At 45.7% G+C, this 26,379-nt stretch overlaps 1 protein-coding gene across 1 annotated transcript in view; it reads left to right on the forward strand.

The window, feature by feature from the left end:
* Positions 1-1,586: 1,586 nt before the first annotated feature.
* Positions 1,587-26,379, forward strand: part of LOC119375534 (uncharacterized) — a 76,968-nt gene continuing 52,175 nt past the window's right edge. Inside the window, exon 1 of the mRNA XM_037645727.2 lies at positions 1,587-2,235. The gene's annotated coding sequence lies outside the window, so the exon portion shown is untranslated. The remainder of the gene's footprint in view (positions 2,236-26,379) is intronic.

Below are 26,379 nucleotides of genomic sequence, written 5' to 3' on the forward strand. Positions count from 1 at the left end.
AATAAAATTATTGTTCATCATTTGCTCTTTTATCATGTAAGTTGTTACCAGTATTCATCTTTGTACCTATTTACTTTGTATCCCTTGTTTTTTATTGTTGTGCACTACCCTTTCCCTCTGAAATTTACTGCGTACCCTGAAGATAAATAAATAAATAAATAAATAAATAAATAAATAATAAATAAATAAATAAATAAATAAATAAAAGTGTGTCTCTCATCCAGTTAGAAATTACCTTAGTGAAGAAGGCAATAGAAGGTGAGCCCATTCTCGAATCCTTCGAAAATCACATATGTATTCGCTTTCGGCATACTTCGATGTATAGGTGACTCAGATAAGAAACTGCAGCAGCACTACCTTCGAAATCCATATATCAATCTTCTGAAATCTTACTCGAGGCGCCATTTTCGAAAGTATGTGCACACAGCGTTGCACCTAACAGCAAAGCTATTCGAGAAGGCGTCCCTCAAGGATATATATATATATATATATATATATATATATATATATATATATATATATATATATATATATATATATATAACTTTATAACTTGTACATTATGTATATTATAATTATTGACTACGATACCTAATTTATACTCTCTGCGTGACGGCGATCCTTCAACTAAATTTGAAAGGAGTAATAGGTACTTCATGAACTCAATGAGTGGTGTGCCACTACTTCTAAAGCATCATTGCTGCAAAGACAAAGCCATTTTTGTTTAGGTCATAATAGGAAAAAGTGAGCGGGCAATAGAATCTAACAGCGGGGTTACCTAATCTAAAGCTCGCTAACACTGTTTCAAAGTGTTGGTGTAGCTTATAAACTCCACATATGTCTTTGAAAGTGTGCCCTCATCCGATCCAACTTGTCGTGAAGGGTGCCTCGCTAGCTGAATAGATTGGGAATTAGATATCCCAGCTTGCTGTGTCTTACCAGAAAAAAAATATGTACGTTTTTTTATGTGGTGATATCATGTGGTTAATGCTGTTATATTACATTTCATCAAAGGCTACAGTAACCGTATTGCGTCGATCTCCTGTGGGACATAATGTACCGAGGACCTCTTCTTAAACTACGCCTCCATTAAATGACACAAAATGAAACCGCATACATCAAGAAAAATAAAACGAATTCGCACTATACTATTCCCACATCGGAAAAGATGTTTAGGCCTGAAGTGATACTTGCACTCCGCGTGTTCCGGCACCGTTTTCGCAGCGCGCATTCCTTTCGATGTCTCTCCTAAGTAGTTTACGCCTCTCCTCGGTGCCGACGTAAGCTGCCCTAAAGTGTTTCGATCATAGCGAAGCGCAAATCGTATCCCAGGGCCGCAGCTGATTATAGGTCGGTAGCAGCGAGCGATAGACACCCTCACTTTCTGCAACCATCTCCAGATGGCGCAACAGAAGCGGTCGATTTCAACCTCCGTCTCTCCACGTGGTGGAGGTCCGCCCGTCATAGTTACCAGGAGCGGCGTTCTGGACTCACTTTTTCGTCCCGTACGAGAAGCGACTCGCGCGCAGGCGCAAACTTTCTCCCCGCCGCCTGTACCTTTTTCTTTCTTTCTTTCCTGAGCCGCGGTTCGGGCGGCTCCTCCCAGCACACCGCCGGGCGAGCCGGCTTATTTCGCCGGGGAGCAACAACGCCCAGTCGGTCAGCCTTTTCGATCCGCGCCGCGCGAGCGCGCCCTGTTTGAGCCCCGCTATCCCTTTGTGGGCTCGAGTTCGTGAGCCACAGCGTGGACGGCAGCGCTGACAGCTCTCATTCGTGACTCGGTAGTGCTCTTCGAGAGTCCCCGCGTCGCGCGCTCTCCGGTGAGGTGCGCTTGGCGCGCAGAACGAAACGGAATGTCAGTGCGCGCCCTTGTAAATCCTGATTTCCGGCAGTACGAGCGAAAAGCTTGAGTCTCAGTTTCTCGTGTAAACCACTTCTAAATGGTGTATCATATTCTCTCACCTTGACAACTCCGTTCCCAATATGCATTCAATAATGTAGTGCCCCGCCGAACCATTTTTAAGCTGAGATGTAACTCCTAGGACGGCGCACGTCGAATGGACATTTCGTACGTTGTGTTCAACATAAATGCGATTCACTCGCTTTTGGTACAACGACAATGAGACAACCGTGATGGCTCTTCAGTGGGACAACTTCGAAACGGCCTGAGGATAACTTCACAACAAGAACACTCTTTGGAGAATCATCGGCATCTTCGGGAATGCTTCATCACAGGTGGGCAAACTTTAGTGGTTCTGACTGATTTTCTGTCATCACAAATGCAATATGACGCAATACTTCACTTAATAGTTACCAACTTTGGACTTGCTATCTCAGGCTTAAGAATTATATCGAGTCCATTCGAGACGGCACATAGCCTTTGGTTCTCTTTCCCGCAACTAAATGTCTAACAAGAAAATGTATTTCTCCTTTGATCGTCGGAGCAAGATGCTTGAACATTTTGCGTCGTTGTGAGAGACGTAGCTGCTCGAAGCTTTTATTTATGTAAAATGAGTTTTCAGAATATTATGCATATTTTGATGTTCGGGGTGAACTATGCTCACACTACGCTTCGCTGTCGTCAGGCATGGTAGCGTACACATGGCAGCAGCTGCTATGCATAATATTTAATAAAATTTGCAGATATACACTTCATGTCATCAATGCATATTACTCTCGACATGAGTGCGAAAGAGAAATTTTTGGGTTTGCGAGTGGTCTTGTCCATTTCCACCAAATATCTGGTGAAAATTATTTGCCTGACCAATCAGGTCCATGTAAGGAAGTAAAATAAAAATTCGAATCACAAGCAACGCGACAAATTACAACGGAAAGAGAACCATTACTTTACCACATCTCCCTTGGCACATCGGGCAAATAACGCGGACAATGTCAAGGTACGTAACCTAGTTGGTTGCGGTCTACTCGGCGAAAAAGCTCTTGTCTCTCATTGGGAGAGAGAGAGAGAAGCAACTTTATTAAAGTGAAAATATTTTCTCAGAGGGATGGCGGTCAGGCAGTGCCTGGCGGCCACCTCCTCGGCTCGTATTCATTTCGAACTGTCAATTCTCAGCTTTGAAAGGTACGGCTCTTAAAGCCCTCGATTCTGCAGAAAATGTGTAAAAAAGTGCTATATGCACGGAGCTCACGGCTTCCGTCCCAAAGTGCAGGTATTTTTAACACAAATGATTTATTCTCCTCAAAGTCCCTGTCAATTTTCTTTAATTTTATCTGAAATGGCTGTAAACCCAGTGCATTTTGCGTTGCCCCTAGCAGTGTCACGGAATGTTGTGACCAGATGTTAAATTAAATCATTGTTGCCAGTTCATTCATGTATTATTATCAGGAGTGCAGTGTTACCGGTGGCGGCAATAGTGCACCCATGGCTACGCGCAGGCAAACCATAAGTCTAATAAATAAAAGACAATTTTCGGTTTACGAAATACAATGTCGGGGCAGTTTCTTTCATGGTTTTGTTTTCGCAATTATTTGCCCTATGATTGCGACAACAGCATGTATGGTACAGAACAGAGAACGGATAAGCTGAATACAAAATAAGTTAGCTGTTCCGCGAAAACTTATGGCATGTCGTACTGCGTGCAGTTTAAAATGTTTGTCGACCTGTGCCTTCAGCAGCATCTCATGCATATGCCTAATCTTTGGCAAGATTTTTTTGTTATTACCTGTTAACTTCATATGATTGTTACTGACAGGTATCGGGCACCTAAGTCCGCGTTGTATCCTGTGTGCTTCTTTACCTCGTCTTACGAGTATTTTTTTGCGTTAGTTATGTATGTCACAAGCCTCTATTCCCACGCTTCTCTTTAACATATCTGCATGTTTAATGCTTTACTGTTCTACCCCCAAGACGCGTGTTTATATAGCAGGCTTGGTTTCTCAATAAGTCGTCGACAGAAAACTAAAAATTGCTCGTGGCCTTCTTCGTGCATTAGCTTAATTTTAATAAATTGAGCCATGGAAGGTGCAACGGTTTTCCTATGATGTTTTCACACCGTCAGTGTTAAGCTGCATCTTGTTGCAGTGTTGGGAAAACGCTTGTTCTTATGCAGCATTCATGCTGGTCCATTTCTTGGCTCACCGCAGAATTCAAAGGCCACCCATCCTTCTAGTTTCCTGATTTGAGCCTCTACAATATGTTTCTCTTTTCTGCCTGAAACGTGTTACTACCGTAGCGTTCCTGAAACTTTATTTTATGGCTGAACTTTAGCTTCGCATCGATAATAACTATTTCATTAGTGTTTTGTGAAAAGAGCGCACGCATTTGTTAAATTTACATGATTTACAGGTTACTTACTCCTTTCGTGCGACTATATATACATAGACATGTTACCACTCGTCTAACGCAACAGTTACTTATTTCATAAAAACTGTGTAAAATAGAGCAGAAAGTCTAAGACGGCATACACAGAAACAGATGAACTACAGTGTTTATCCGTTTTGCTTGTATGATGCCCGATGGTAATAAGCGGGCTTATATAAGCCAACATGTTACGAGTAAATATTTGCCACGAATGCACCCTAAATAAATATTGCCTACATGACGATGCCAATTGCTTCAGCTAATATACTGCTTCGTGTGTCCTCAGTTCGGAAAGACTGTGTCAATGAGCCCTATGCTTTATACTGAAGAAAATATTCTTCAGAAAAGTAGGAAAAGATCCTAATGGATTCCACCAGGCGGCTGCGATCATTTCACGCACCAGCGATCTTTTTTGATCCCCCAGAGGCGCTGGCCACATGGAAACGTGAAGACAGACAAAGGCGATGTGCCGAGGAAACGAGAGACCCCGGGGGATTTACTTGAGAAAATGACGGCCCTAGAAAGTCGCCGTGGTCGAGCGCGTAGATAGAAACGTCGTCGCCCGAGTTGTCTTCCGTTGGAGACAAACCCAATGCCATCGCTGGCAGACTTCCTCGCCGCCGAGGAAGAGAGGTTCGGGCGATAGCAAGACGGTAGCCGGTATATCCGGGGACGCAAGGCGTCAACTCAGATTCCGCCGCCTGTCCACCAGAGCGCAGTCGGTATCAGTTGCCGACAGGGGAAACTCGCTGACAAGTAGCTACAGAAAGGACGGCTAGCGTGCGCTGTATAACAATCGCAATAGTTGCTTGTGAATGCACGGACGAATGCATGACGACTTTGTTTTTTGTCTTGTTATGCATCCATGTTTTGGGTGCGACTTGGACGAATACAGGAGGCACAGACAGACACAGATTGCCCCGAGCTGGCGCCGACTTACAATCCCGGCCGCGGCGGTTGAGTTTCGATGGAGGAGAAAATGTTTGAGGGCCGTGTACTTAGATTAGGTGCACGTTAAAGAACCCCAGGTTCGAAATCCGGAGCCCTCCACTACACAATACCTGGGACGTTAAACCCAGCTATATCTGTTTAATACAGTCCCTCTCAGTTGGCTTTAGCTCTCTCGTTAGCTTTGCTACCTGTCATTGATAAGATTTACGACAAAATAGCAAATGAAATGCGAGAAGAAGAGAGGTGGGAAGAAAAACAGAAATGCTGTACTGCTCACAATCTTTCGAGCTGATTTGGTTCATAATGAATTGCGAACTCGCCCTATAGTATAATCTTCGCATGTCTACACCCTGGCGTCCACCGGTGAACCTGAGGAGGAAACGCTTAGGCCACGTCACACGTTACCTTCGGCCAGTTTTACTTACCTTTACGTTCGGTCGCTCGAAGAGCACATTCCGGCGCGGCCAGCGTGGTAGCTCATTTGGCACAGATGATTGCGGGTTACAGAAAATGGAAGTGCTTGGTTTTGTTCCTTGCCGCAGATACATGCTAAATTTTGTTGATTTTCAACGAAAAAATCATCCATCCACTGAGGTGACGCTGAACGATAGGACACCAGATGTGGTCGTAAAGACTAACAACGCTTGAGTGCAGAGACCCGCGTAGCCGAGGCACTGGTCTTCCTTGCTTTCCCACTAATGAAGTAATAGGAAGGTAACTGCATTTCTGAGTTCCCACTGCGCACGCTTGAATTGCACTCCGAATTCTTTCTTACATCGCTGCTGCGTACAGGGCAAATAAATAGTAATATGATTATGCTTCAAGAACGCCCTGAATCGGCTGAGCCTTCGGGCTGAGATACATGGTTCATGTACCGCCATAATTCAGAAATCCAAGACGTGTCATCATCATCATCATCGTCGTCGTCGTCATCATCATCAGCCTGATTACGCCCACTGCAGGGCAAAGGCCTCTCCCATGTTCCACCAATCAACCCTGCTCTGTGCTTGCTGCTGCCACGTTATATCCGCACACGTCTTAATCTCATCTGCCCACCTAACTTTCTGTCACCCCCTCGCGCGTTTGCCCTCTCTTGGAATCCAGTCACTTACTCTGAATGACCAGCGGTTATCTTGCCTACGCGCTACATGCCCTGCCCATGTCCATTTCTGCAACCCACTCTGCTATCTTCTTGTCTCTTAAGGTTACACCTATTATTTTCCTTTCCATTGATCGCTGCCTCGTCCTGAGTTTCAGTTGAACACTCTTTGTAAGTTAAGATGTATATTAACCAATAATTAGAAGGAAAGACACAACCTTGCTTAGGTGCGATTGATGAACAGTCTTGACCAACTCGCAACATATCAACTCGGTTTTAATAGGGCGGTGCAACACCTTTTGAACGTGGTAAGACGGCGTCTCCAATCGGTAGACGAGGCCCCTCGAACATATGAGATAAATATTACAGCACTGGACGCGGCAGGGAATTCGCAGTTACATTTCAAAGACAACTAGAAACAGCTCGCTCTTCCCTCGGCCAATTACGTCATCGAGGAACCTTACTATGCCATTGGAGCGGAGAATACTGGCCGAGTTGGTTATTACGAGAACATGCTCAAAGTCACGACTCGCGCTGACGTAACTTCTTGCATCTTATTTACCGCAGCCAACCCTAACCCCCACTCCTTCTTCAGCTCACCCCCCCCCCCCTCGGAACGAAACAGGAGAAAATGCGCTTAAAGATGACGACGAATTCCAGCCACTCTGTTCCTATTCACGGCTTCAATAATTTTTTGCTGCAAACGATCCGTGAGGCTCGATACGACCCGTGAGGCTCTATAAACGATCCGTGAAGGTCGAACTCCGATAGTGACGGCATTCGATTATTGCACGCTGAAAAGTGTTGCAGAACCCGAAAGCATATTGTGCTTCTTCGTGGCAGTTACCGGTTCTTTACTGATCGGCTTGAGGTAAATACCGCCGTACTCTCTTGCGTATAAATATTGATTAAGCCCAAATTCGTGTTGTTGCTATGGGTTGCGTGGGTGAAAAGAAGTGTGCTCCCTCGTGACTTCGTCCTCTAATGATCCTGAAGAGAACGTATTGGAATGGTCTGCTTGGGCTCCGCGCCTTCGCATGAACAGGTTTCCCTCGTTTGATGCGCACGATGTGACGAAAGCATGGCTGCGGAAGCTCAAACACGACTACAATCACAATGGGAATAATGTCTACCGTAATGCTCACATAAGAGCACCAGCGCCACCTAAAGTGACAAGCTAAGCGACGGATAGCGAAGTGCTGTAGAGAACTGATCGACTTTTCTGCCTTGCCGCCTTCAAACTAACTGGCTCGTCACTGCGCACCAACCATATTATATGACGTGCAAACTTGTATGGTGAAGCACATCACTCGGTACGTTCACGTTGCCGTAAGAATGGTGCATCGTGGAGCCGTGCAAGAACCTACGTCGGCAGTACTGGCCGTTGCTTTAATCACCTGATGTTCGAAAGAAAAAAAGGAGTTGACTTTAGCGTTATCCCTCTGGCGCATTGGGGACTTTCTGCCGCACGCGCTTCTCTGATGTATGTGACCTCGGCAAAGTAAACATGACAAGACGAAACTGCGGTGGTATGTTAGAAGCATGTGAAATTCAAGTCAGCGGTGAAGCATTGGTTTTTTTTTTTTGCCTTACTTACTTTGTACGATACATAAACGTGTACCTAATCAAGTACTACCTGCGCTTCGCATCTGAACGCTTGTCCTCCTCGACCGCTTTTAGTCACGTGGGCAGCAAGCTCTATGTAGCAAGCTCTTCTTCAAGATAAAGAGTTTCAAGTTTAGCACCTGTTCTTCATTCTGCTGAGTCACTTTCATTAGTTTCGATAGTTTGCTCTCATTTTCTGAATTTGTGCAGGACAACATTTATGTCATTAGCAAATATCGACTCATCAAAGAATAAGCTGTTGTCTTTTGCGATCTTTTTACCTCTTTACTGTATTTATGTCCGACGAACTGTGAAGTGCCGGAAATAGGCGGAAATGGCACAGCCGGAAACGACGTGGTCGCGTGCGCTTAATCCGGAAGTCTGCTTTCCTTTTCCCCCGGTGCCATTGGCCACATCTACCTAGAGCCACGCTAACTCGTTTTGTGGCCGCTTTGCAAAACAAACAACGTACCGAAACGAATCACTGCGTATAATGGCGGCATACCTCCCACTTCGTATACGTTTCGTAGCAAACAGTGGTGGTCGCGTGACGACCATACGACAACACGCACACAGGAGAGTTCGTTTTGAAAGAGCGGAAAGGACGAAGCACATAGAAGACTGAACAACACGAGCGCTGACTGACAACTGAGTGCTTTATTCAAACAGAAAAAAGAAGAATAAAGAACAGAGCATGCGCGCGCACCCTATGAACATGACAAGGAGACCACAGCCTTGCTGCACAATTAAGTATTCTCCAAGTAAGTCAGCTCACGATCGAGCAACGCAGTGGACGGGGTGCTAACACACGCGTCACCATTTTTGCAGACAGCGAATGCTCCGCCTATCTCCCTTATGCGGGGATCATTGTGCCGAAAAACGGTGGTCCTGCGACAGAACTCCGGGGAGCAGACACAAGCGGCACAGCGGGCAGACAAATGGGAATATGGCGTACCCTTGAAAGAGGTATTGTGCTCACGTAGGCGCATGTTGAGGCAGCGCCCCGTTCGCCCCACATAAACGTTACCGGATGACAGCGGTGTGGAATATACAACATTGCTTTTGCAAGGGACAAACTGCGTGCACTGCTTGTCTGCGCACATTCTGCTAGACAACAAAATGAACCCAAACTAATTAGCTCAACGATGCCTATTGCTAGAGTGCCAAGCTATGCGCGTATTTTGCGCTGTTTCCGCATGTCGTGTATGCAGCTTATGACAAACGACGGCATGCAACGAGAACCTTTCGTCAAGTACCAAACAGCGGTGCCCTGCTCGACGATGACATCGTTCGACTCTTTTCGCCAGTCCGAAATTTAGTCTCTGGTGATTCAATAGAAGTGATATGCCAGCAGCAGTCACACGTGTATCCATCGATCGAGCAACGTGGTACTTGCTCTGACACGTTCATATCGCTTTCGTGGCTACTGGTGTTGTATGCTCACTGAAGAACCTTAGCGATCAAACAAAGTGATCTGTAGTGGAGATTATCAGTCTGCATCGAGAAGATTGTGTCCTACAATGACAAAAAAACATGGCTGATCCCTCTGTCATAGGAATCGGCATAACACGAAAGTGAAACGTGTCTTCACAGACGTAGTTGAGCGTTTGTTGTGCATTCTTTCGCCCCAAGCGCGAAGGAATGAATGCTGCAGCATCAAGTTGTAATGTTACGTGAAGATCGGCAAGCCGCTCGAAACTTGCAATGCGCTGCTCAAGCAGAAAGGACGCGCGGAACGAACATACACAGGATGAGCGCGAACTGTCACAGTTGTAACTTATTTCTGTGGGAGCAGCGCGCTCCTTTCGCAAAAGCGGCCGCTGCAGTGAGCGAGGTGACCTTCGTGCTCCCAACGGAAACTTGCAGGCAGAACGCAAGACGTACAAACCACCGAGATCACGAGATAAGCGACCGCACGAGCGACCACGCCCTGTCGAGGCGCGCGCTAATCCGCGTGGGGGACGATTTTTAAAGCGCGCTCTTCGAGCCCTTCGCGCCATCTCCCTAGTGATAACGAAAACACGCTGTACCGCCGATCTCTGAGTACAGCCACCGGCAAATGGTGTACATAAATAGCTCGCCGTTAGCATAACAGAGAATATGCGGGCTGTGGCGGAGGCGTTTCGCGCTGGCGATCGCGACGCCGTAAGTTCGACTCCCGGTGACGGAATTTTTTCTTATAGTTTTTTTCTTTGCCATATGTTAGTCTTTATATTTTACAACGTCCTATCCGTGACGGAAATGCGTCAGTGGAGCCATGGTGGACCCCGGCATAAAACACTTTCGTGTTAAAATATTTGGAAGAGCAGGTCCAGCCTTACATTGGCGGGCACGTAATTAAAGGAGATGGTGGACGAATAAAAGCACCGCCAGTGCACAAGAACGTAAATAAATAAATAAACGTAGGTTACGTTCTTGTTTGTGACCTATCATGTCAAAACGCCGATACCGATGTTGAAGGTAGTGAAGCGTGTGAGCCGCAAAAGAGCGAATCTTAAGCGCAATTCCAATATTTCTCGCAAGGGTTGAACGCCGCATATTCATTTCCGAGCAGGTTTTGCAGTTATCGTAATGAATCGACTGTGCGTTTATATAATGACATATCATTTCACATGTACAGGAAAAATAACTGGGGCAAGAAAATAGTGGAAAGCAAGAGAAGTGTTTACGCTTACTGTTTCACGTCCACTAATAGATGTCAACGCTCTTCGCTGTAGCAAGTTAAAAATACTCCGTGATATAGCTGCAGCAGGCACAGAACATTTTGTGGCTGCAAGTTGGTATACCGTCGCCGCCAGAGGAGGCGATGGTATACCAATAATGTGTGTAGTTGCGCATGCGCAGTTTGCGCATCGCCAACACTTGCGACATTATAGCGCTGGGTCATCTGCGTAAACGTCCTATAAGCATGACGGTGTTAGTATAGTGACTTGTACTTCTATTTAATTGCGCAGGTTAGGAGCATGCTTACGGAGATTGGAGATTGCGATCAGCTAGCAAAAGTTCAGTGAGCTAGGAAATCGTAATTGTGCCACTTATTGGTTGTGGCTGCTTTGACACAATTGCAGTTATCATTGTCTACTACACAAGTCGCATCAATCAAAACTATAGTAATTGTTTTGTAAATATTAAGACAAGTATGATAAGCCAGCAGGCAACTATGGACGAGGCCGAGCGAGCCGCTCGTGCCCGTGTGGTTCTGTAATAGAGAATATGTAAGTATCAGTTAGGTGATTGATTAAAGCGTTTACTAGACCTCCTCCCACGATATGGCGTTGAGGCTAGGCCTTTCAGTCCCCAAGCTGGAATGGCCCGCGGCATGGCTTTGAAAGAGTAGCGTTTCTCAGGACTCAAATAAAGTTCTTTGTCTGTCGGTCTGTCCACCTTCTCCGAATTCGCTGACTGATTTGTGACGAACAAAAACGGGAGCGAACTTCATCGAAGTATCCTGTATTAAGACTGATGCGCAGAGTTTATTTTAATATGGGATGCCGTTCAATTTCAATATATACATTTTATTGAAATCGCTTCGTTGTTACAAATAATAAAAAAAATCCGGCAGATCCCACGCGCTGTGGGAATCGAAAGTAATGCGATGCAGCCAGCAAAGAGCTGCATATCGCGAACCGGCCGTGATTGCACCATGAGCGTGGCCTGGCACTTATGTTCGGCCCTCTTGTCACGCCATGCTAACTTTGATATATATCAAATTAACGAAACGCCGCAAGAGCACCAAGACGGTGGCATGTGAATCATGCCGTTCATGACATGCCAGGTCGTAGCCAGGAATTTTTCTCGGGGGGGGGGGGGGGGGGGCACTTGCTGAAAGCCTTGACTATTTGAGAAAAACGCCTTTTACAGCGAAAGCTGTTATGAGATCATTTCACCGGCCGTTTTTGGCGCCGTAGTTGTCCGCCGCCGCCGCCGCCGCCGGTGTCCGTAACCAGTATCGCTCGAAATAAGAAAAAAAACGAAATAAGAAAAAATTCCAGGATGGAACGAGGTTCGAACCTGCGCCCTCTGCGTGTGAGCCCAGTATTCAACCTCTGAGCCATGCCGGCGGTTGAAACTGCTTTGCAAAAAGGTCCTATACAGGCTTCGTGTCGGGAACGAACCACATTAGCATATGCAATATAGCGTGGTAGAAGAGTAAAATAAGCACCAAGCGTCGCACAACGCGAATTCTATAACCAGGCGTCACACAATGCGAATTGCGCAACGAGTAGGTTGTTGATTGCTTCCAACCCATTACGAAGGTCTCTGCCATAATTCTTCGTCGTCATCAGGCACAGCATCAACAAAGTGCGCATAGTGCCTTACATGCGTTTAGCAGATAGCACGGCTCTCCGTAGAATGACGAAAAATGGCACAGTGCCTGCTGCCCTACTTCTAAAAAATTACAATGATTTATAGCGTAGTGGGTTCCTCGCCAGTGCACTTGTATTGGTTGCCAAGGAAGCCCATAAGCGCATGATCCATTTCCTCGGGGTCTCAGTAAAGTTCTTCGCACCCCTCCCCCGTCTCTCTCCCACGTCAGCGTATGTTATACAGCATGACGGCAGAGGGAAATAGCGACCGGGCGTCACCCAGTGCAAATTACATAACTGGTGGGCCGTTTAAAGCTTCCAACCCATTACAAAGGGCTGAGCCGTAATTCTTCATCGTCATCAGTCGTCGCGTCAACAAAAGTGCACATAATCCCTTACAGACGTGTAGCTTGTGCCTCGCTTCTCCGCAGAATGACGAATAATGGCTTAGTAGGCGCTTCCCAACTTCACGAAAATTTGATTTATGGCGTAGTGGGTACCTTGCTAGTGTACTTGTATTGTAGCCCCAAGAGAGCTTACAACGGGCTCTTGAAACGCCGCTCTTCCAGCTTTCGCTGTGACTGTGCTGCGGTTTCAGCGCAGGCCTGGCGTTTTTTTCACTCTTTATTTTCGGTAAAACACCATGTATCATAAAAATTTGGGGGGTGGGGCCGGGCCCCCCGGGCACCGCCCCCCCTCGCTACGGGCCTGTGACATGCATATCATGATTTTAATGTTATGGCCTGTCACGTACATTCGTCATATAGTCATGTTATGCGATCCCAATTTTGGTATACATCCCATTGACGAAACGGCCGGGAGAGCGCATAGTCGTAGATAGATAATGAATAACAATTAATAACATGTATGCTAAATCATTATTTGTTCTTTCCACCAGAGAATGGAATTGCTTATTAAGTCAGCGAGTGTGCTGTACCAACGAAGATGTTTTTTATTCGACATTGTAACCTCTCTGCTGGGGCGCCCTCGGGTTAAGCGGGGTAATCATTTTATAAAGAATAAAGAACATGAATATCTACTTTGGATTTGCTTTGTTCGCACAATTTTGTATCCTAGTGTTCGCATATGCAGTCATTTCTGAGTGATGTTTTTATTGAATGACGGTTTTACGATTACTGAAACTCTTGATTTATATCGAAACAAAAAGGCGCAATTTGTAGCCAAATAAGTGCTTGGCAGTTAAAACAGATTTCAAAGCCTCAATTTCAGCGGACGCTACATGATCTCCAGCAGAAGATGCCTGAATATGATGCCGTTTGATCGAGGCAATGCTACGTGGCCGGTTCTAACAACAAACCAAGCTCTTGCATAGTGCCTGGCTAAGGTTTCACGAGAAGCATAGTGGTGAAGGAATGTGGCTTTTTTTGTATTCTTCAACCTGTTCGCAAAAGACATCGCCCCTTTTTAAATCTCGCTTGCAACCTTCTCCTAGCAAACGCGTTTCATTTTGTTTTCTTACTATGCTTATTTTGTGGTCTACACAGCTTGTGCGCGAAAAGTGAACGTTCATTTAATTATTGCCTTTTTTTTTTTCGTGAATGCATACATGTTCTTTCCAGACAACGTTCTCAAATTCTGATGCTCACCCCGCTGCAGAATGTTTGACATGGAAGCCGAAAGCACAATGCATTTGGCGACACGTGCTGACGTCCGAAAACGCATCTAGCCCCCGAAATGTGAAAAACGGGGGACAGTGGAGAAGTCGGCAGCCATGGTTGACAGAATATATCGCTGCGTTGCTCAAGAAGCAAGATTGAAGGGCATATAGCTTCGCATAAATCGCCTACAAAAGAAGAGTGAGGCAGATTTTTTTTCTATCGTGTCAGTTTCGCTTGCCTCCTGAAATGGAGTGTCGTGAGAAGTGAAAAATATTGCCGTCAAAGGCGGCGAAAGCAAAACACGCCAGGCAAAAAAAAAAAAAAAGGAGACGAACAAAACAGTAAGATACGCAGTTAGAGCTGTCTTCCAGTTCCCGCTTTCTCTCTGAATGAGCTCCAACTCGTGAATTCCAAAAGATATCGCGGCTGCCTCGATTTTTTCATGTTTAACTTCCGAGATTTACTGAGCCGAATTTTGTGAAGAAAAACGCGGTTTGATATTGTGGGGGTGAGTGCAGCCACTGAATGAGCCACGACTTTTCTCACTTATACCGTTGTCTGCCGTAAAAATTCTCCGTTTCGTCCTTTTCTTTCTTTATTTTATTTTTAGTGGAAACAGAAAAGAAAGCAAATAGAACTTACGCTATGATATAGAGGATATTACGACGACGCTTCTATTACTGACGTGCTTTTCCGCTTACCTGTTTTCTAGTTCGCGGTGTTGGCTTGTTTTCTAAAGAACGATGGAATCACGTAGGCTACGGAGACAAGCAAAAAAATTTAACTTCAACGGACATCACGAAAGGGCACATGAAACAGGATTTATAGATTCTCAGGCACTTGATGATGGCTATGTTCCCACTGTTTTGCTTGTCTAGACGACGGCGATCGACTTCGTTGTAAATCGACTGCTACAACACAGATAACCCTGTTAGTAGCTACACGTGGTAGTGTAGTCGCGTTTTTGTGTACAAGAAAATACCATTAGTCTTTATCGTTGCCTGGATCTCACAGTCGCGGCACTCTGGAGTTGGCGAAGCACGAATGAGTTTCTGCGCTGGAAGATGATAATTTAAGGAGCAGTATATAATAGTGCTGACAACATGTCATCACGGAAAATAAATATGTTTCGTGAAAAAAATGTGTTTCGATGGCGACCAGCTTTTGGAAGCGCCTTACTTTTGTATCGTTGCCTGATTTGTCAGTTTACTTAGCTGCAATGAACGTTCTAAAGAAATCTGTTCAGCACTACCCTCTCATCACAGAAGTGTACGATATGAGCTCCAGATGTCCAGCTGACACGCGCCTATGTAATTTGTACATCTTTCCAATCTGCTCCTCTTCCACTTGTACATTCTCTATAGTACAATTCATTGCAGGCTGCCTCCAGCCTTCCCCAAAGGACAGAATGCTTGCACCAGCTATAAAGTTACACACTGCGGCGGTCGCATATCGATGGAGGCGAAATGCTAGGGGCCTTGTGCTGTGCGATTTCAGTGCACGTTAAAGAACACCAGATGGTTGTTTTTTTTTGTGTGTGTGTGTGTGGAGCCCTCCACAACACTCGTAACCATATCGTGGTTTTGGCACGTAAAACCCTATATATTATTATTATTATTATTATTATTATTATTATTATTATTATTATTATTATTATTATTATTATTATTATTATTATTATTATTATTATTATTATTATTATTATTATTAAGTATACGTTAAATATACGAGTGCACTTATACAGGTGTGAAGAAGTATAACCAGATAAACAGTAGTGGCAAACGTATTCGCTTCATGATTCTCGGTGTCTTAAAATTTGGCGCAGTTTTACTGCAGCATTCTGTGCTACTGGCATCAGAAGCTCGAATTTATCTCGGACAATGTGCCTCAACGTAGCCGTAGCCTGTGCGGATAGTGTCAAGGCGGTTAGTCGAGGAAGATGGAGGAAGACAGGAAAGAGCAAGCCGAGTTTACAAATATGAACCAACCAGTCTGCAAAGAAGTATTGCGGTAAGCGTGGTATGCTGCCTATGGAGGACAGTTGACATGTCCGCGTGAGCTTTGACTGTTCGGCGACCCAGTGACCATGCTCAAAATGAGTTTCCACGAACTTAATGCGGTAACCACAGCGCACACTGCTGGACTTAGTAGTGACGACGGACAGCAGGAAATGAGGCTCTCCAAAGCAGAGTCCGCAGTGACCGAAAAAAAAAGAAACGATTTTAGAAGACTTAACATTCTGGAATATGCGCTTGACTTAAAAGGAGAAGCACCAAGCCAGGACAACTTTTGTCGGAGCTCAAATACAGATACACCTCAGTCGACATCTCAGAGCACCAATGCGATAATGGTGGTCCGTGATACCACCATTATCAACGAAATTTCAGGCTGGTTTGACCTCAGAGAATACGCGTACGATCGGAATATTCCGTAACACGATCGCAATAAGTTCATGCGTGAACATGCGGTTGAACTCGGAAAGAGTTGCGAAGGCCTCGGATGAGATGCGAGCAAAAAGAAAAGGCAGGATATTCTTTGACAGACAGGAGGCTAAACCATATCGCCACATTTTCTAATAGCGGATCGCAAAGTTGGCACATGGCAAGTGGCTTGAAATCTTGTTATAGCCCTCTTTTAGCAGCGGAGCTCTTTAAGCTTGGCAAACTCCCGGTTCGTCTCGACCAGAAACTGTACCCTTAATTACGGCTTTGCGCGTGCAACGCTATGACTCGGCCGAAACGCGCTCTCTTCGTTCTCTTTTTCATCGTCTGCTTCGCTCCTCGAACACGTCCGCCTGGCGTGCGCTCTGCCGCTGCGCGGATTTGTCTGGTGTGGGATGCTATAACTCGGATGAGTGCGAGAACGAGTACAGAGCGACAGAAAGAGAGAGAGGAGAGGGAGGGAGAAAGAGAGAGATAAAAAGAAAGACAATGAGTAAAATAGAGAGAACGAAAGGGTACAAAGAGAGAAAGAAATGGGCATAGAGAGAAAGAGATAGAAAGAAACAGACAGCAAGACAGAAAGAGAAAGAAAAAGAGAGAAACAAAGAAAGAGGGAGAAAGGAATAGAGATAGAAAGAAATTGATACAAAGAGAAAATAGATAGAAAGAGCGACAAAGAGGGAAAGAAATATATAACGAGAGAAGTAAATAAATAAAAAGAAACTGAGACAAGGAAGAAAAAAGAAAAATAAAGAGAACGAGAGAGAGAGAGAAAGAAAGAAAGAAAGAAAGAAAAAGAAAGAAAGAAAGAAAGAAAGAAAGAAAGAAAGAAAGAAAGAAAGAAAGAAAGAAAGAAAGAAAGAAAGAAAGAAACAAGCAACGCCATCCAGCTCCGTTGTTGGTTCCAGCGTAGCGTCACCAGTGCAAGGTGCTCAAATTTTTAAGTGCTGTTGGGACTCTGGCCCCGGGAACAACTTTTTCGAGAACCAGAGGCAATTATGTGACGCGGATTCGGCACTCTAATTTTGTCGCTCAGATCATGCTAGGAGTTCCTGAATGCATCCAGTGCCATATTTAGCTTGGAGGACTAGACATGCCATAGGACCTACTGCTGCATACATGGAGCAAGCAGTTGCTAACTGAAAAAGCGACAGTCTACTGCGACGAAAGTACACACCGCTGTGCACACATCAATACACATATAAACAGCAACTGGATGTGGCGAGGTAAACTTGGCAAAACCAATTTCTCAGCGAAAGCATTAGAAAAGAGCACAAAAAGCAAAGTTCCTGACGACGTTTCTCGCGAAGCCTCCTCCCCAATACCAGGAACATTTTTTTCTCACTGACCGTGTCAAGCCAATATACGTGGCCGCGCAAGTCAATGGGAAAGGCGCGATGGCTGCGATTGATACCGGAGTGTCTGCCACAGTGATAAACCAAAACGCGATTGCTCAGCTGAATATAACACAACATTATCGCGCAGTTTTGTATGGATATGATTGACATAAACAACTACACCATGAATCGACAAACGTCGTCCTTACGTGTCAAAGAAAGAGCACATCTGTAGAAGCATTGGCTCCTTTTGGGGTAAAATACATATTTGATTTGTCCCGTTTAGTTAGGCAATAACTACGTTTTCGCGTCTAAGTGGGCAAGCAAAGTTACCACACACGATGACCGCCGGCTGCCAATCATTTCAACCGTCGACGAAAATCCCAGTAAGCCCACTGCAGCATAAGACATCATTCGCATATATCGAGAGTTAATTTGCGTAAGCGGACGCCAAGAAGCGACGTCGAACTTAGAGAGCCCGTTGGCGTAATCGCGCGGAAAAACGTCAAAAAACAAACAAACAAAGGAAACAACGACAAGCGCTTGTCGCCGTTCGCCTTTGTCGCTTTTCCGCGCTGTTGTGCCAACGACCATGCAGTAGTAACTAGCCGGAACGACTGACCTTCAACTGCCATTGAGAGCCCAAATATGACAATATAGCAACAGATGGCTTGAGGTGTATCATTTGAATATAGTAATGACTGGCTGAAGGGAGAGCTAGAGAAAAAGCTTAATACCTACGTCATCCAGCCCCCTAATCGCCCTTTGCTTTGCCGTTAACCAGTGGAACTGAAGAAAGCGGAAAATTTCGCCTGGCAATCTGCTACAGGCAGATAAACAAGCAAACTGATATCTTTTCTTTCAAGATGCCGTGTATAAAAGAGATAATAACGAAACCGGAGGCTGCAAAGTTTTTTTCTGGCCTAGACTTTTGCAGGGGCGTCTGGCAAGTGGCTCTGAAATAGGAAAGGATGAAATTATCAGCGTTTGTTACGCCGTTTGACGTCTGTAAAAATGACTTACTCGTGTTTCGTTGATGAATGCCTCTGGGCTGGTTTCACAATATGATGAACAGCGCTTGTTAAGCCGTACTTGGGAATTTTCTGCAAGGTTTACCATGAAGACATCCTTGTGTTCTAATGGTCGTAAGTAACCAAATGAATCCAACAAACAATTAGGCCAAGGGAAGCGTAGTTGACAATTATTGTTCACTTTAACTTTGGTGTATTAATTATGAGGTGAATTCTAACGAGTTAAAGTGGACGAAATAGCACCCTTTCCATCGGTGGGATCCGATCCCACAACTTTTGAATTGAGCGTGCGATACTTTACCAATTGAGCTGGGACGGAAGGCGCTTCGCAGTCCACCTCATTGGTTATTCCTACACGCGTAAGCCATCGGAGTGTTTGACAGCGCCACTGGTTGCCTAAGCGACGAGTATGGAACACTCTTTTTGCCAGAGGGCGTCAAGCTCCACGTGATCTTTGAGCTAGGTGGCAGATGACCCATAAACCCACAAACCAACCAGTTCCACCAATAAGGGAGTAACAGGATGCTCAAGGTTTTGCGATTGCATAAACACACCTGTAAATTCACTGTGTATTTATTTTAGAACAAACGGAAGCAAGAAAAGCTACATCTCACCTGCTGAGTAGTGTAATGATTTTTCTTCATTTAAGCGGTCACTTTCAGGGTATTGCGAAATATGATGTTTTAGTTGGCACAGAATCTATAATCCTACAAGAACACTTCCCATAGTGTGTCTGTTAAGTGAAATTCATCCCCTTTTTTGTAATAATAAACCTATACAGAGGTCCAATAATCCTTTCTTAGTATGCGAGACATCGCATGACATCACATCTTTGGTGTTTCAGTGCTGTTCGGACGAGTAGTAGCAGGCGCAATGTAGTACACAATTGTCGCGTTTGGCAAGCCTCTCCTGGATTTTTTCGTGTTGTACGCATTACAAAATTTCCGTATGAGAACCGAGCTCAATAGATTTAACAGTAAAATTATTGCTTCTATATTGTATAGCGTAGTGCGTAGAGACAAAAAATTACGCAAATATATCAAATCATAATATTTCAGGCATAACAACCTTGGGTAGTAACTACCTATGATACTCTGCTACCACCTACTTCATTACTTGATACCGAAGCCTGCGTTGAGCAGAGAATACTAGTGAAGGGCATTTAGGTCAGTGGTTATCGAACCCAGGCATGAGTAACAGTGACTTCAACGGCCTCCTCGCGTCAACGTCAGGATACAACCAAGTAATTAACTCGAGTGGATCGGAAAACGTCCAATCTTCGTCTATTTCTGCTTTTATGATTGCTTTTTCTTGCGTAAGTCCGGTGAAGGAGCGGTAGTCGAAGATAATAACGCCGGAAACGGAAATGGCTTTCCCCCCGTAATTTCAAGCCGGAAAGCTTATCTCCTGGGCACGCTGACAAAGAAAAAAAAAACGCAAGCGCAGTGAACAGAAGGTAGCAGTATTTCAAATGTACAAGGCTTTCCGCAACCTTGCGATGTTTAGCGGGCTAGAGTTGCCAATGTCGCAATACGCAACCTGGCATAATGTCGTAGCTATTTGATTGCCTGATTAATGGAATTAAGCCGAGGTAGGAGATGACAATGATTGTTTATGAAAAAATCCGTAAACAAGGGGGTGGGTGGTCGAGCCGACGTTTCGGCAAGTGGACTTGTCTTCTTCAAGACAAGTTCACTTGTCGAAACGTCGGCTCGAGCACCCACCCCCTATTTACGGATTTTTTCATCGCCAGCTTCTCTCTTCTGCTTCCTGCCGTTTTTTTAATGATTGTGTATGTGCCATACTGTAGATTTAGCTCCGATAAGTTGATGTAAACGCGCATGAAGGGTAAACGCAATATAATTGTGAATATGCGTGTGACGTGTGCTGCATACAAAAGAAATAGTAAAGAGCACAAACGCCGTATTCAGGTTGTCTATCGCAGAAGTGTAATCGGAGGTGAAGACGAAAATCGAAAGCGCCCCGCATCCGTGCCGCTGTGCGCTCATCGACATTAGAAATCGGATATTCCGCGAACTATGTGTGTTTGTTATTTCTTATATTTAGGTACGGACTACGACCCGGAAATATTAACCGCTGCGCCTACGTCATTACTCGAGAAACGATTGCGAAAGTGATTGCGATAGCGCGGGGTCTTATGCTTAGATCCCAGGAACTGCGATTTTCAGCACACTCATGCAGTGCTCGTTTGTACTGTCGCCACTCGGTACTGGTACTTCCAGTCCTTGTAAGCGAAAACATGGAGTGGGCGTGAAGAGAATGTCATTTCTGCCACAGCGGAAGAAACTTCTTCATCCAGCACGAAATGATTGCTAGCGTGAACGATTTACGCTTTATTCTCAGCAATTATGATTTTGAAGGGTTCTTGCTGTACTTGATCATATTTCCAGCAAAAAGGCTCTTGCATTTAGTCATTTCTAAACTAAGGCACCTTCGCACTAGCCGTGCCAAGCCTGAAGGTAGTGCGGAGCTGATAAGCCTTCTTTGTTTCTTTTCGGTTTTCCCTTTCTTTCCTCGCCTTTTTCTTTTTCCATTTTCCAGATTTTTGTCTTTTTTTTTCTCTCTTTATTTTCATTTATTCCTATTTTCTTCTATTCCTCATCTTTCTTTTTCTGTCTTTATATTTCTCGCTTGCTTCCTCTTTTCTTCTATTGTTATACGTGGTTTTGCTTGCGTTATACGCCAAGCGACAACAGCATACCACAGCACAGGACCCTAAATGTGCTCCGCACTTCATATCATCATCAAGGCGCTCGACGAACAAGGGGAAGAGGACTTCTTCTTGGCGCGAGCGCGCGCTCAGTGTGCTACAAATGGTCGTGTTGCCAGCGTTATGCCAAGATACATGAGACGACGACAGCATACGACAACCCGGGCCCCTAAAGTCCTCCGCACTTAATCAAAACATCGCAGTTTATGCCAAGATACATGAGACGACGACAGCATACGACAACCCGGGCCCCTAAAGTCCTCCGCACTTAATCAAAACATCGCAGTTGTTTTCGTGCACGCGTGGTTACTTTTGCCTACTTTTACTGCCCTTGGTTCAAGTTGTCTATATTTTGACTAGTTTTCTCAATTTCATGGCTGTTTTTGTCTTTTCGACCCGCCAAGCCCGACGCCGCTATCATTCTGCAATCTCTAGGCTAACGAACGATCGTACTACCGTTACCTGCTGCATAGCCCATAATTCAACGCCGTGACAGAAACTTTTCCACGCTCACAAAAAGCAATGTTTACCTGCTGGCATAGCACGTGTTCACTTTTTATCCCAAGAGTGCCGCTTGTGATCAGATTACTCCTTCTTGATCATGTTTCACCTTTCTGAGGGGCGCCGCTCGTTGGGAGTGTATTTTTCTTCTTCGCTCGTCGCATGGTCCAGACAGCCGTGGCCCTTACTTCTATTTTTACGCGAAGTATGCGAGAGGCAGCTAATGTAATGTCGCTACAGTTATCCACTTCTGCCGCCTCTGCCCTGTAGAGCGCTACAGCCGTTCTCGTCATCCGATTTATGCTTGCACCGCTGAACTTTGACTCGCTCGCTTTGGCGTTTGGCCAATGAGATCACTCCCACGGCATGTAAGCAATAATGAAAGCACCTCGAGCACTACATTTATTTTGCGTGTTTACGCCTTTATTTTCGGCTCATGAAAAGAAAATGTACTAGGAGGTAGTGAACGAGTGCTAGGGGAGAGCAACGCAGGCTTTTAGACTAATTGAATTGTCGGCACACTAGCAGAGTAGGGATAAAGCAATTTCGCCTTTTCCTAAAAATATGGAAACGAAAGCATCGGCATCATCTATGCCAGCGGGCATGCGTTCATTGTGGCACGTTGATAAATTGGGGACCTATGAAATTTATTGAAAAGCGGTGGTTCGATTATTCGAAATGATTAGGGACAGGATTATCTCGTCGTACTCATCGTGCAATCTTAGGTGAACAGAAGGGCGTCCTTCTTCCTTGCGGCGTTCCCCGTATTCCGCTATGGTGTTCCAAGAGGCTAGATCCGAACAAGACATTGTGGCGAAGGACGGGCGGTTACTTAATAACACGATTGGTTGTTCTCCTCGCAGAAGCGAATTTCGCATGAAGCGCAGTCAGCCGTCGCCGCCACTATATTTTCTCTAAACCGAGATGGCTACATCATCCATTCAAGATGTTTCAAGCCAATAAACAGGTATATGGGGTCCAGCATCAACGCTAGTGACCCAGACATGGCCTCTAAAGGATCCATCTCCTCGTGGATGCGTAATTCGCAGCCGCATTACCACATACATTGGGAGGCTCCTTGATGCAGAACAGGCGAGAGCTATGGAACGGGGACATAGAGAAGAGGCACGCAGGACAGGCTCTCAAAGCGCCTGTCCTGTGTGCCTCTTGTCTGTGTCCCCGTTCCATAGTCCTAGTTTGTTCCGCACCAAGTATGAACCAACTTGCCCAAACACAAGTCTTGCTAGGCTCCTCGCGTCCGTAATAGAGTAGCAAAGACGTGCATTTTCTCTCCCTTGTGTGTAAAGAGCCATCGAGTCATCAATGTCCCCTCAACACTTCAGACATTCTATTTTTGTATTCAGGGCGGACGTTGTGCCATTGTCAGGGTTCCTTGAAAAGAATACAGTTATTAGCGTTTCGTTTTGTCGTTTCTAAATCGAGAAAGCACGAGAATCTGACAGCTCTATTCGTTGGTCGCGATGGATCTCCCTCGAGATAGTCGAGAGCGAAATTTGTCAGGCCGAATTGCTTTCTCTACGAAGCGGCCTCGTCTTGCGCTTGCATTATCATTCTTTTTTTTCGGCCGCTGCGAAAGCCAGCGCAGCGCATTGGTTGCTATGGCGTGCTGGCCGGGGCTTTCCATTCGGCCATTGCGGTGTTGTTGTGTTCCGCAAGCATTGCGGGAAAGTGTTCTCCAAGGCCGCCGCCTTTTAATGTCTCCCCGGAGGCCTTGAAAAATATCGCTTTTGCTAAAAATATACTGTAACGTAGGTGTCCTATTCAAAATATGCAGCGAAGAAAAGCAAAGATGGTCGTATAGCGTGTCGCGTTATCTCTCGCTCGCACGCGAGCTTGTCCCAAACGAACTTGGGACTTCGTGTCTTTCCGGGTTCGGTTCCTGGAACACTGCAACTGTCACCTATGAACTCAAGCACGGCATCTTATTTTTATCCCTTTGAAGGGCAACATTCACGCATACGCACAGAATTTTCGGTCGCGCTATAATGCAGTTGAAATTCGTGCTCTTCGCCGTGGCCGCATACGATACAGAAGGCGACTAAACATCGGTTTCTTGAACGAACAAAGTAATATTGTTGTAGTACAATTTATTTATTAATTTATGGCAAGTTTCACAAGTGTCACAGACCTTAAATAAAAGCTCCTTATGCAGTTGGATAATACTGGCGTCTTAGATAGGTCATCGCGGGTGAAGGCGACGAAGGCAGTGCTAAACTTCTTGAAGGCATCAGACCTGCACCGTCGGTTATAGACTAACGTCGTTATGATGACCGTGAAATGTGTGTGACTTTTTGTGCGTGCGTGCTCTCCCTCTCTCTCTCTATCTTTATATCTCCCCCATCCCTTCCCCCAGTGTAGGGTAGCATACCGGTCCTTCTAGACTGGTTAACATCCCTGCCTTTCCTTTCTCTCCTTCTCCTCCCCTCCTCCTGGCGTCTTAATTACATAAAAAAAATCTACCAGGGAAAAAGGCACCACAGTCTTTCATGGAAGAGGAACATACTAAAACTACTGACATGCCAACAAAAAAAAACTGCCGTAACGTTTCCAGCAAAACTGGATGTAGCGTTTTAGCAGCTATCGCGGTGTGCTGCACAATCGAGTTTTAACGCGATAGCGTTAAAGAGTTCATTACGCAAAAATTCCGGTGTCGGCGGCGGCGTCTTTGGTTGTGAGCTTATTTCGTGATCGTCCTTGTGCGTACCATTTCCTGGAGCTTATTCGCTGTGATCGTTCTCAGCCTGTTTTAGTCCACTGCAGGACAAGGCCCTCTCCCAATCGTCTCCCGTTTACCCTATTTCCATAGGCGTGCGCAGGGGGGGGGGGCAAGGGGGGCGAGAAGGGGGGGCGAGAAGAGGGGCGCAAAGGCAGCCGCATACATTGACATAATAGGGAGGGGGGGGCGCTGCGACGAACCTTCGCCCCCCCTGAAGGGGAACCCTGCGCACGCTTATGCCTATTTCGGCACTCCGTCTAACTCTCTGCTTTCCTCAACAGCGTGTCCCGTCTTGGTAGCCATTCTGTTGCTCTTATTGTCCACTGACTCTCTATTCTACGCATTTCTTGGGCAGCCCAGGTCCATTTCTTTCGCTTGATGTAAACTGTAGATATCTGCAACCCCTGTTTGTTCCCTGACGCATGCTGCCGTCCTCCGATCGCTTGATGTTGCTTCCATCATTTAACGTAACGAACATAAACCGGATAGAGTGTTGCGATTTCGCATTAAGAACGTGCGAATTAAACCAGGTGTTCTCTATTACAGCCTTGTAACCAAGCGGCGCATAAGAAGACTGCAGCCCACAGTTTCCGCTACCCGGACCTTGAGTCTGAGTGGAGCAGTTAGTGAATTCTCCGTAGGCTACAGACCAATACTCTGCTGTGCCCCGCAATAATTCGTTTCTGGTACTCTAACGAAGATGGGAAGTGCCGGCACTGTGGGGAGACCTCAGACGTCTTTCACGTGGTGAGGGCTGCACCCAGAACCCCTCTCTTACACCAACCCCTACGCGAGAGGCATGGGACACCGCTCTCCGTGGCTGCTCTCGACTGAAAGCCCAACGGGCCCTATAGTCCAAAGGGCGAGAGTGGCGACTGACTCTTGCGGTGTCCCGGACTGAGGACACTGACCAACAGGGGCTACCAACATCGGGCCCGGAAACCTCTCTCCGTTTTAAATAAAGTTTTGTTCTTCTTCTTCTACTGTGACGAGGACTGCTACTGCACCTAACGAATGAACTGTGGGGAACGTACCTTTGTCTCTGCATTCGTACACTTGGTGTGTCGTACTAATGGTCGCGTGTTGTGGTTGACGTGCTTACTATTAGCAGTCCCGAGTGCTCGTCGTGTGCATACGACCACAGTGCAGGCACCATTGCGTAGTCGCGAGCAACAATGATGTCTGCCTTTACGCAGAAAGGAAACTCCGTATGAGAAACGAACGGGAGAGCTCTTGCACGAGTGGCGTATCCAACAAACGAGGAAAAAAAAAGCACGCGCCTCTGTCTATATATGCAAACCGCCAAATGACGCGTAGCTGCTTCTCTAACGCGCAGACGGGCACGTCTATTACGTGCCTGGCTCCCTCATGTCGGGCCGTCTCAGTTTCTCTTCCTTGTAACGATCAAACCAAGTAAAATACGCTGTACTGCCACATACTCTTTTGTTACGCTTATCATTTATATGTCGCCGTCGCTTCGCAAATAGCTGTTATCACGAATATTGTGTTTCGGATGACGGCAGCGTGCTGAAGTGTAGCTCATGCGTTTCCACCGAGGCGGCTGTGCCTAGAAGGACTACTCCGTCCCATATTATGCGCTCGCGATTGCTTATTTGCCTTTACTCTCGAATTGGTTACTTCGCTGAGTGAACAAATCTGCGATAATGTAAAGATAGACAGATACGCGCGGCAGTGGCTT

Source organism: Rhipicephalus sanguineus, chromosome 11, assembly GCF_013339695.2.
Source record: "Rhipicephalus sanguineus isolate Rsan-2018 chromosome 11, BIME_Rsan_1.4, whole genome shotgun sequence".
Taxonomy (NCBI): domain Eukaryota; kingdom Metazoa; phylum Arthropoda; class Arachnida; order Ixodida; family Ixodidae; genus Rhipicephalus; species Rhipicephalus sanguineus.